We start from the raw sequence: 13,251 nt of genomic DNA on the forward strand, positions 1-13,251 counted from the left end.
CCTTAGCCCATTTGTTGATTGGGTTATTTGTATTCTTTGTGTAGAGTTTTTGAGTTCTTTATATATTCTGGAAATTAGTGCTCTATCTGAAGTATGCATGGCAAATATTTTCTCCCACTAGGTATGTTCTCTCTTCACATTGCTGATAGTTTCCTTTGCTGATAGAAAACTTTTTAGTTTGAATCTATCCCAGTTGTTGATTCTTGCTTTTATTTCTTGTGCTACGGGAGTCCTGTTAAGGAAGTCTGATCCTAAGCCAACATGTTGAAGATTTGAACCTACTTTTTCTTTATAAGATGCAGGTTCTCTGGTCTGATTTCAAGGTCCTTTATCCATTTTGAGTTGATTTTTATGCAGGGTGAGAGATAGGGGTTTAGTTTCATTCTGTTGCATATGGATTTCCAGTTTTCCCAGCACCATTTGTTGAAGAGGCTATCTTTTCTCCATTGCATATTTTTGGCACCTTTGTCTAGTATGAGAAAATTTTATTTATTTGGGTTTGTGTCCGTGTCCTCTATTCTGTACCATTGATCCACCTGTCTATTTTGGTGCCAATACCATGCTGTTTTTGTTACTGTTGCTTTGTAGTAGAGTTGAAGTTCTGGTATTGTGATGCCCCCTGCTTCACTCTTCCTGCTAAGGATTGCTTTAGCTATTCTGGGTTTCTTATTCTTCCAGATGAATTTCATGATTGCTTGCTCTATTTCTGTAAGGTACATCATTGGGATTTTTATTGGAATTGCATTGAATCTGTATAGCACTTTTGGTAGTATGGTCATTTTGACAATATTAACTCTGCCTGTCCAAGAACATGGGAGATCTTTCCATCTTCTAAGGTTTTTAATTTCTGTCTTTAGTGTTCTGTAGTTCTCATTGTAGAGGAGTTTCTTCACTTTTGTTAGATTGATTCCCAAGTATTTTATTTTTTTGAGGCTATTGTGAATGGGGTAGTTTTCCTAACTTCTCTTTCAGAGGATTCATCACTTATGAATAGAAAAGTATTAGATTTACGAGCATTGATTTTATATCCTGCTACTTTACTGAATTAACTTATGAGTTCTAAAAGTTTTCTGATGGAATTTGTCAGTTCCACTAAATATATAATCATGTTATCAGCAAATAGGGATAGTTTAAGTTCTTCTTTTCCAATTTGTATCCCTTTAATTTCCTTGGTCTGTCTAATTGCTCTGGCTAGAGTTTCAAGGACAGTGTTGAATATAAGTGGTGAAAGAGGGCATCCCTGCCTTGTTCCAGTTTTTAGGGGGAATGCTTTCAGTTTTTCACCATTTAGAATGATATTAGCCATGGGCTTAGCATAGATGGCCTTTACAATGTTAAGGAATGTTCCCACTATCCCTATTTTTTCTAGTGTTTTGAGCATGGAAGGGATGCTGTATTTTATCAAATGCCTTTTCTGCATCTATCGAAATAATCATGTGATTCTTGACTTTAAGTCTGTTGATATGGTGAATAAAATTTTTGATTTCTGGATGTTGAACCACTCTTGCATCCCTAGGGTAAAACCCACTTGATTGTGGTGCACTATCTTTTTAATCACATCTTGTATGTGATTTGCTAAGATTTTGTTGAGAATTTTTGCGTCGATGTTCATTAAGGATATTGGTCTGAAATTTTCTTTCCTTGATGTATCTCTGTCTGGTTTTGGAATCAGGGTGATATTGGCTTCATAGAATATGTTTGGAAGGGGTCCTTCCTCTTCTATTTCTTGGAATACTTTGAGGAGTATTTGAATGAGCTCTTCTTTAAAGGTTTTATAGTACTCAGCTGAGAACCCATCTGGTCCTGGAGTTTTCTTTGTTGGTAGGCTTTTGATGACCTCTTCTGTTTCGTTACTTGAAATTGATCTATTTAAGTTGTGTATGTCCTCCTGATTCAGTTTAGGTAATTCATATGTCTCTAGAGACCTGTTGATGTCTTCGAGATTTTCTATTTTGTTGGAGTATAGATTTTCAAAATAGCTTCTAATTATGTTTTGTATTTCAATCATGTCTGTAGTTATATTTCCTTGTTCATTCTGAATTTTAGTAATTTGAGTTTTTTTCCCTCCTTCTCTTTATTAGTGTGGTTAAGGGTTTATCAATTGTTTATTTTTTCAAAGAACCAACTATTTATTTTGTCAATTTTTTCTATTGTTTCTTTTGTTTCAATTTCATTGATTTCAGCTCTGATTTTAACTATTTCCTGTCTTCTACTACTTTTGGTGTTGCTCTGTTCTTTTTCTAGGGCTTTGAGCTGTAGTGTTAGGTCGTTTATTTGTTGATTTTTTCTTCCTTTATTGAATGTGCTCCATGAAATAAATTTTCCTCTAAGTACCGCTTTCATAGTGTCTCAGAGATTTTTATATGATGTGTCTTTGTTCTCGTTTACCTCTAAGAATTTTTTTATTTTCCCCTGATGTCTTCTATTTATCCATTCATCATTCAATAGTGTATTATTTAAACTCCAGGTGTTGGAGTAGTTTCTGTTTTTATTCTGTCATTTATTTCTAATTTCAATCCATTATGATCTGATAGAATACAAGGTAGTATCTCTATCTTCTTGTATTTGCTAACATTAGCATTGTGGCATAATATATGGTCTGTATTAGAGACGGATCCATGTGCTGCTAAGAAGAAAGTGTATTCGCTTTTTGTTGGATGGTATATTCTATATATGTCCATTAAGTCTAAATTATTGATTGTGTTTTTGAGATCTACGGTTTCTTTGTTCAATTTTTGTTTGGAGGATCTGTCCAGTGGTGAGAGAGGTGTTTTAAAAGCACCTAGTATTATTGTGTTGTGGTCTATTTGATTCTTGGAATTGAGAAGGATTTGTTTGACGTACATGGATGGGCCACTCTTTGGGGCATAGATATTTATGATTGTTATGTCTTGCTGATTTATGCTTCCCTTAAGCAGTATGAAATGTCCTTCTTTATCCCTTCTGACTAACTTTGGCTTGAAGTCCACATTATCTGAAATGAGGATGGATACTCCGGCTTTTTTGCTGAGTCCATGTGCATGGTATGATTTTTCTCATCCTTTCACCTGTAGTATGTGGGTATCTCTTTCTATGAGATGAGTCTCTTGCAGGCAGCATATTGTTGGATCTTTCTTTTTAATCCAATGTGCCAGTCTATGTCTTTTGATTGATGAGTTCAGGCCATTAACATTCAGGATTATTACTGAGATATAATTTGTGTTCCTGGTCATTTGGCTCATTTTTGTGTTTTGACATCACTTGGTTTCTCCTTTATTTGGCTATTCCTTTAGGCTAGTTCCTCCCTTTGCTGACTTACATCATTGTTTTTCATCTCTTCCTCATGGAATATTTTGCTGAGAATGTGCTGTAGTGCTGGCTTTCTTTATGTAAATTCTTTTAGCTTTCATTTATCATGGAAGGATTTTATTTCTTCATCAAATCTGAAGGTAAGTTTGCTGGATATAAGATTCTTGGTTGGCATCGTTTTCGTTCAGAGCTGAAAAATATTGTTCCAGGCCCTTCTAGCTTTTAGAGTCTGGGTTGAAAAATCTGCTGATATCTGTATTGTTTTCCCCCTGATTGTAATTTGATTTTTTTCTCTCGCAGCCTTTAAAATTCTGTCTTTATTTTGTATGTTAGATATTTTCATAATAATGTGCCTTGGTGTGGGTCTGTTGTAATTTTGTATATTTGGAGTCCTATAAGCCTCTTGTACTTGATTTTTCATTTTGTTCTTCAGGTTTGGGAAATTTTCTCACATTATTTCATTGATAGAGTGTTCATTCCTTTGGTTTTTTTCTCTGTGATTTCCTCAATCCCAATAATTCTTAAATTTGGCCTTTCCATGATAGACCATAGTTCTTGTAGATTCTGTTCATGATTTCTTACCGTCTTCTCCGTTTGGTCACTTTGTTTTCAGGATTAAATATTTTGTCTTTGATGTCTGAGGTTCTGTCTTCCAGGTGTTCTATTCTATTGGTTATGCTTTCTGTGGAACTTTTAATTTGGTTTATTGTTTCCTTCATTTCAAGGATTCTTCTTTGTTTTTTTTTTTTTTTTCTTAGTATCTCTAACTCTTTATTGAAATGATCTTTTGCTTCCCCCATTTGCTTTTTTAACTGTTGATTGTTGAGATCATTTGAAGCCTGCATTTGCTCTTTCATTTTTCGTTTGCTTCTCTGATCATTTTAATTATGTACAGTCTGAACTCCCTTTCTGACATTTCTTCTGCCATGCTGTCATTGGATTTTATTGATGTGGCATCTAGGTTTGTTTGGGACATTTTCTTCCCTTGTTTTCTCATATTGCTCAGGTATCTACCCTTCTAGTAGTGAAACTCTGAGATATTGCAGATTTCCTCTATTGACTTATAGTTTTCCTGTAGATTTCCAATAACTCACCTCCTAGCCTTCAGTAGCCTGAAGTCTTGGAGAAACTTGATAATGCGGTGCTCCACATGGAACATGCCCCTCTAGGGTTGGTGGCTTTCAGGAGGTATATTCCCTGCTAGTGGGCAGAGGCACCTCCACTTGTTGACCAATGGTCAGCCAAAGGGGGACTAGACTGCAGGCTGGTCTGGGCCTGTGTCTCTGGTTCTACTGCCCTGGTAGGGAATCCTCGCATGGTGGGAATGACTCACCTGGTGGGAAAGTCTCGCTAGGCAGCTCTCTTCTGAGAAGTTCCCTTCCACCCAGAACTACTGCCTTGGGAGCCTGGCCCTGTGTGGGACTCTCTCGCTGGGCCGGCCTCCTCTACAATGCTCCCAGTTGTCCGAGTTCACAGCTCCGGTGGGGGAGTCTCACTGGGCAACTCTACTCCATGAAGTTCCCTGCGTCCGGGACTACTGCCCCATCCAGGGAGCCTCGCCCAGTGGGAGAAAGTCACCTGGCGGCTCTGAGTTAGTCCTGAGTCTCTTAATACCTCCTCTTCTTGAATCCTGAGTCCTGTCAAAGGGCCTCCCCTCTCCTGTAGGTGTCTCAGGAAGGGAGCCGCCCTTCCAATGATGATGGCCATGCCTTCAGGAATAATTCAAAATGCCTGCACCAGCCTCCAAAGAAGCTGGGGAGCCCCAGTGAGGGTGTACTGAGTCAGCACAGAGGCAAGTGCAGTGTCCCTTAGCAGTAGGGGCAGGCAGGCAGACTCAGGGATGGCATCCCACCTCGGTGTGGGGGTCAGGCGGGGCCCTCATCTGTTTAGAATTTACTTTATAGTAACAAGGAAGTTGAATGACTTGCAATTTCAAGGCCTAAGACAGTATTCCATTTTCCAAGACTGAATCATAAATTTAAAATCTAAAAAATGTAAATACTTAATAAAAGACTATATCAAATCATAGATATTTCTCAAGTTAATATAAAGCCTATATTTCTAATTTTATGCCATAAATCCTATTGGATATCCACAATATGAAGATACTGTAATCAAGCACACAAGTATCAGGGATAACAGAAGATATTTCCAGTGCCTGACTTCAAAAATGCAGGCCCAAGATCAGTGAGTCAAGAAAGATAAATTCAAGGGAGATATGTATATGATAAATTTCTGTACACGCCCGTATCACCCTTCAGATTAATAAATCTTTCCCTGAATTACTCCTATATTCATTGTGTCATATATACATCAAAAGGGTCATACACACCCTCTTTATCTTGCTGGTACTTCTGATTTTTTTAGGGAAGCTATATTAATTGTTATTTCAAATTTCTATTTGTCTTAATTCCATGTTTTCATCTTCTCATTGTACCAGACTTAGCAAAAGAATAATCAATATTTAATGCTTTTTTCCTTTTTTATTCATGTGTTTATTAACATACTGAAATCTGCATTGTTTTATTTCTCTGATGAAACTATTTTATAAATATTAATCTTTTTATCTTTAGTCTTGATCTTTTTGCAGATTTACAGGATTTTTTTGATTGTCTGCCTATTTAACTTATTCTTTGATATCTCAATGTAAGCATTTTTATTTTATTTTTATTTTTATTATAAGTAGTAGTAGTAGTACTAGGAATAGAACCCAGGGGTGCTTAACCAATGAGCCTCACCCCCATCCCTTTTTATATTTTATTTTGAGACAGAGTCTAGTTAAGTTGCTTAGGGCCTTGATAATTTGCTGAGGTTGGCTTTGAATTTGTGATTCTTCTGCCTCATCCTCCTGAGTTGCTGGATTACAGACACATGCCACCACACCACCTGGAATTTTTATTGCATGAAACAGGCACACAAGCAAAATAAAAATTAATCTAAGGGTATAAGGGGATGAGAGGAGAACGTATAGCTGATCTTCTTTCATTCAGTACTCACTATGAGTTCTCCAACACCTGCTGGAGATAAAATGATCAAGCTGGTAGACAGTCGGTACATGACAACAAACTTGTAAAGGTTCGGGGCTGTGGCTCTACATGAGTAAATTATCACAGACCGGGGACTATGGTAAACAAGCACATTTCTGAGATTTGGAGTACTTTGTCTCCAAAACAGCCTCTCAGTGAAAGGTACCTCTTGACTCTACACGAATCTTTCAGTTCCAACACCAACTAATTGCAGTATCAGTAAATTATTTAAAATGGTTGGAAAGAGGATTAGATTGGAGCAACTTGAGTGAGATGCCCATTGTAACCCAATCAGCAATGGCCAGGTGATAGGAGTCATACTGTTCTTATATAGGACTCAGAGTTGCTAGTTCAAAGGGACTTTTGACTATCTGACAATTTTCGGAGAAGAAATTCACATACCAGGTTGTACATGTATTTGAATTCCATTTAAATACTTTACTGAATATCCTATTGTATTTGCTGTTTCCTTTTTCCTTCTTGTCTTGTAACTCTAGGGTTTGTTCAAAGATCCCCTTCTGGCTGTTTATCTCTGAGTAACCTCCTCTTGAAATTTCATGGCTTTGATTATCACTGATATGGAGGTGAATTTAAAACTTATCTTCAGTCTTATCTACTCCTTCATGTTTGTCTCCGTTTGGGAATTCTTCACTTGGATGCCTCACATGTGAATCATACTTCAGTATCTAAAATGGTGTAATTCATCTGCTCAAATTCTTCCCATTGAATTCTCTTGATGTGAATCATGTAGGCTAAAAACCTTGAGCCCATGTGTATGTTCACCCTCACAATTTCTTTTCTCATATTCCATTAATCATCAAGTCCTATTGATTTAACTTGATCAATGTTAGCTTGATTTAGCTTAACTTCTACTTAATCTCTGACTGTAGGTGGTCCTATATCCAAAGATGGAAAGAAAGGATTCTTAAAAAATGACTACTATTTCATCACACTCTAGTTCCTATCTACACTTTAAAGGACAATACAAGTGCCATTTCTGCAAAAAATTTAGTCAAAAACAGTAATGCTTATAATGAATAGTTATCCAGCACTGAATATATGCCAAGAACTCAGGTGTGTGATCTGGGTTACTGCTTTTCAAAATTCTGTCAGATCTCCTATTTTTTCTCATGGGAAATTATAGCTCACATGGATTAAGTGATTCAGCAAAGAGTATAGGACTAGGAAGTGTTGCAATCATGATTTCTACTCTTGAATTCACACAGACTTTTCTTTCCATTTTTTGTTTTATTATGTCTCCTTTATGTTATATCCTTTGTGGTGTGTCTGACTTTACTCCCAAGGTATGAGCCTCCTGAGACCAGGCCTGATTTCTCTTCTAGCCATCATGGTATCTAGCAAAAATATCTTTATGAAATATTTACTGATAAAAAAATTGCATTCATATAAGACATTAGTTTGGATTATATCTATGTAATCAGGAGACTTTAGTATGGTTTCTTTATATGTGAAAATTCAAATGATCATCCTATTCACTGCCTTTTCCTCAGAACTGTGTTTCTATAGTTGGAGTAAATTATGTTTAATTTTTTGTGAAATCCTTTGGTATTCTGAAAAAATTGGACTCTATGAAGCTAAAGTATATTTTCTTTTCAAATGCCTATATTTATTTTTTAAAGTTTCCTTTTGCTTCTCATTATGAATTTCATGTCATTAAATAAGGGTTAATTCATATAACAACCTCTATTTGTGAGGGGAAGGAAATTGTTAAAAATAGCTATATTTATTTCCCATTAAATATTTATTAATATGAGCTGTGGGAGACCAATTAAAGCACTCAATATCTGTACAGAAAGTGGAAAATAATTAGCTTTCCATATTTTCAATGATGCATTACAGACCACAATCCATATTGAAAAATAATTGACAAAACTAAAATTTTTATAAAATGTATTCTAAGCATATAAATTTAATTAGATATTATTTTCATTTCAATACTTTATTTTGCTTTGGAAATAAATGCATAAATACATTTTGCTCAGAGCCTATGAAGAAGCTGAGACCAAATGTCTAATTTCATTTATTAAAAATAAATGAAAATACATTTTTAATTCATATTAGAACCTGGGATATTGTGTGTAAATGTGTGTTGGGGGGGTGCCTGTGTTGGTAGTGGGGGAAATCTGCTCAAACCATTATATTTAATAGTTATTAATGTAACTATTACTTTATTAGCAAGGTGCGTGCACTGCATATTCTTATACTTTAAATCACTGTGAGTGATCTCAGAAAAGGAACTAAAAGCAGATTTTGAGTCAGATAGTTTATTTTAAATATTACTTTGTTTTGAAAGATATGACCTTAGGTGGAATACTTAACTTCTCTGAGCTTCCTTTCCTTTTTTACAGAACCAATAAAGTAATTTTATATATTTCAATTGGTATATACAAGGCAAACACCAGATGTTTGCTAAGCAAATTTTATATATAACAATAGAGAGAAACTTAAGAAACTCAAGTTACAGCAAGGAATCTTAGATAGCTATGTTAATATTAAATTGTGTGGCATATTTTTGCAGGTTTTAAGATGAGGCCTGAGATGTGTCCTTGGCCCTTTGTAATTATGAGATTTTAAGTACAGCGTCTTCATCTCCACTGTCACAACCAGCTGTCTCTACCAAGTCCAATGCCTGTCAATCTGCAATGACCTCCTACTGGTGTCCCATTTATGACCTCACCCACGAGTTCTCTGAACAGTAGCCTCAGTAATCCTTTAAGACTGTAAATGAAATTACATCATGCTCTAACATTGCATCTAGAGTAGAATCCCAACCACATCCTATGGTCTGAGTACCTTGTGAGATATAGTCTCCGGCTACCTTCCTGAACACATCATCAGTGTCTCTGTCTCTTACTTCTTGTCTCTTTCTTATCTCCCTCAAAATGTTCCTGAATGCCTCAATAAATTTGTCCCTTCCTCTCCTACTCTCTTCCATGCCATTCTTATTAGATCTTCACAGCACCTATCACTCTGAGAAATCATCATGTTCATTTATTGGTGTTCTCAATGGAATATCTATCCTCTCTCACCAGAGCATAAGATTCGTGGGGCAAATGACTGCACATCAGGATTTTATTCACTCTGTTTATGCCTAGAAGAGTGCTTGACTCATTGTAGGTATCAATTTATGTGAATCAACAAATTAGCAAATGTATGATTTTATATCCTGATGATGTTTTTTAATCAAGTTCCATTCCTTATCTGTCTATATTTCTTCTTGCAAAATACATGTTATTATTTTGAGCAGTTCTAGATAAATAAGAAGATAGTACAGAGAGTTCTCATGAACCCTGTATCTAGTTTCTCCTTTTGTTAACATCTTATATTACTATTATGGTACATTTGTCACTATGCTAAACCGTACGGAAACATTCTTATTAATCAGAGTTCATATTTTATTCAGATTTTCATGGTTTCTACTTAACGCCATCTTTCTGTTCCAGGATCCTGAACAAGATAACAAATTAGAATTAGTCCCAGCATCGTCTCTAGTACTTCCAAGCTGTAACAGTTTCTCAGTCTTTCTTTGTTTTTAATGATCTTGATAGTTTTGAAGAGAACTGGTCATCTTGTAGAATGTTTTTCTGTTGAAATTTATATGATGTCCTTACAGTTATATCAAGATTATGAGTTTTTGTGAGAGAGATCACCGAGGTTAAATGCCATTCTCATATCACATCAAAGAACAGGTCATTCAATCCCAAAAAAACAAAGACCGAATGTTTTCCCTGATATATAATGGGAGTGGGGAGGTGGGGGTGAGAAAAGAATGGAGGAACTTTAGATTACATAGAGGGAAATGAGAGGGAGGAGGGAGTGGGAGTATGAAAAATGGTGGACTGAGACAGATATCATTACTTATGTACATGTACGATTACATGAATGGTGTGAATCTACATCGTGCACAACCATAGAAACAAAAAGATGTACCCCATTTGTGCACAATGAATCAAAATGTGGTCTGTAAACATAAAAAATAATTAAAAAAGAGGAACAGACCATCAACACAATTAATCACTGCTGATGTTGACTTTGATCACTTGGCTCAAGCAGGGTTTGTCAGATTTCTCCACTGTAAAGTCTCTCTTTTCCTCCTTTTTCCATATGGTGCCCTTTGGAAGAAAGTCACTTCAAGATGCCCACTTAGTTATTAAACCCCTACTTCTCAATATTTGCAACAATAAATTCCAAATAGATTAAAATATAAGTATAAACTATTATAAGAAGGTGTTTATTTGTATATCATTTGAATGAGGGAGATCACCTGAGAAACTGCAAATATTACAAGGGAAATATAATCATATATAAATACAGAATTTTAATTTATGCTTTAAGTTAGCATGACAATGAAAAAGATAAATGCAATATTGAGATAAAAATACTTGCAACATGTTTGTAAAATTTTAATTATTGTATCAGTTATCATTAATTGAATATTTAGCATGTGTCATGCAACTCTTCTAGGTATAATACTTACATTACTTCACTTTCAAAACAACCCATGAACTGCATGTATTTGCTTTTTCATTTTACAGGCAAAGAATTTAAGGCACAGTTAGGTTAAATAAATTGCTTACAGTTAAAGATCTAATAAAGGACAAAGGCAATCTGGATCCTGGGACTGTGCACATAACCAGTAAATAATATTGCCTAAAATTGCTAAGACAAAGATAAAAATGCCTATTAAGAAAAAAATGAGTCCAAACATATAAAAAAATCCCACTATTATATATAATCATAATGAACCAATAAAAGAGAATAAAAAGAAAAAATGAATAAAATATATAAACATTCATGCCATAGAATAGAAAATGTAATAATGAATTTATGACCATTCATACAGGAAAAGATGCTAAGGAATGCTAGTATTTAGTGCAATACAAACTTTAAGCCACACAAGGAAATATCATTTTCATCAAACTAGCAATAATTAAAACAATTGATTTCATATTGTTCCAGTAAGGACATAAAAATAGGAATTTTCATGCTTTAAAAGTATGAATATGAATGGTTAGGATATTTTTGGAAAGTATTTTTTAAAAATCTGTTATAATAAAATGTATATATGATTTTGGATCTTGCCATTTGTTTTTTAAAATGTTTTTGCTTTGAAATTCTAGCACACATAAAGACTTTTTCCAGTGTCTTTTCTTTTTTCCTTACAGTTTTATGCTTCATATAAATACAATGTTATAGTGTATATCCTTTTGTGTCTAGATTAACAATATATCTGTGACAGTGCCTATATTGTGTATGTAGACACAGTTTATTTTCATTTTGATAACGTGGTATAGCACACCAATTCATTTTTGTATGTTTATCATACTTGTATCCCTCAGATAAATTCTACTTGGCCATGGTTCATGATACAATTTAAATGAGTCATTGAATTTGATTTGCTAGTATTTTATTGAGGATATTTGGCCTGTATGTTTATCACAGATAATGACCTATAGTTTTATTTCCTTGTAGTGTCTTTGGGTAATTTTGTTTCAAATTGATGATGTCCTTGTATAAGGAGTTTTAAAACATTTTCTTACTATTTTTTTGAAAGACTTTAAGATAGTCAGTTTTTGTTTGTTTGTTGTTTGTTTGTTTGGTACTAGGGTTTTGAACTAAGTGGGGAGCTTAACCACTGAGCCACATGCCCAGCCTTTTTATTTTGAGACTTGCTGAGTTGCTTAGAGCATTGCTAAATTGCTGAGGCTGCCTTTGAACTTGCAATCCTCCTGTCTCAGTCTTCTACGTGGCGGGAGTACAGATGTGCACTACTGTACCCGGCTGGTGGGTTGATATTAATTCATCTTTCTAAAAATTTTTTAAATTTATTTTTAATTTTTTATTATTTTAAAAATTATTTATTTTTGATTCATTGAAGACAAATGGGGTACAACTGTTGCTTTTCTAGTTGTACACAAAACAGAGCCGCACCATTTGTGTAATCATACATGTACATACATGTACATAGGTTTGTCTCATTCTGTTATTTTTCCTTCCCCTCACCCTCTCCCCACTTCTCGTTTTTTGGCTATAGAATACATCTTTCCTCCATTCTTGCCTCCTTCCCAACCCGCATTATGTATCATCGTTCCACTTATAAGAGAGATCATTTGGCCTTTGTATTTTGGGGATTGGCTTATCTCACTGAGCTTGCTATTCTCCAACTGCATCCATTTACCTACAAATGCCATAATTTTATTCTTCTTTATGGCTAAGTAATATTCCATTGTGTATATATACCAGTTTCTTTATCCATTCCTCAGTTGAAGGACATCTAGGAAGGCTCCCTAATCTAGCTATTGTGAATTGAGCAGCTATGAACATTGTAGTGGCTACATCACTAGTATGCTGATTCTAAGTCCTTTGGGTATAGGCCAAGGAGTGAGTTTTCTGAAGAATCTCCACACTGTTTTCCAGAGTGCTGCAATAATTTGCAACCCCACCAGCAGGGTATGAGTGTACCGTTTTCTCCACATCCTCGCCAACACCTATTTTTGCATGTATTCTTGATAATTGCCATTCTAATTGGGGAGAGATGGAATCTTAGGGTAGTTTTGATTTTGCATTCTCTTATTACTAGAGATGTTGAACATTTTTCATGATATCTGTGATTGCTTGTACATCTTCTTCTGTGAGGTGTCTGTTCATTTCCTTAGCCATTTATTGATTCTGGTATTTGTATTCTTGGTGTAGAGTTTTTTGAGTTCTTTATATATTCTGGAAATTAGTGCTCTATCTGAAGTATGAGCGAAAAAGATTTTTCTCCCACTCTGTAGGCTCTCTCTTCACATTTTTGATTGTTTCCTTTGCTGAGAAAAAGTTTTTTAGTTTGAATCTATCCCAGTTATTGATTCTTGCTTTTATTTCTTGTACTTTGGAAGTCATGTTAAGGAAGTCTGGTACTAAGCCAACATGA

The 13,251-nt window shown here is 35.1% G+C and overlaps 1 protein-coding gene across 2 annotated transcripts in view; it reads left to right on the forward strand.

Annotated features, from left to right (window-relative positions):
• Positions 1 to 13,251, forward strand: part of TMEM232 (transmembrane protein 232) — a 326,537-nt gene that overhangs the window by 43,690 nt on the left and 269,596 nt on the right. The window lies entirely within an intron of this gene.

This window comes from Sciurus vulgaris (assembly GCF_902686455.1).
Source record: "Sciurus vulgaris genome assembly, chromosome: 6".
NCBI lineage: Eukaryota > Metazoa > Chordata > Mammalia > Rodentia > Sciuridae > Sciurus > Sciurus vulgaris.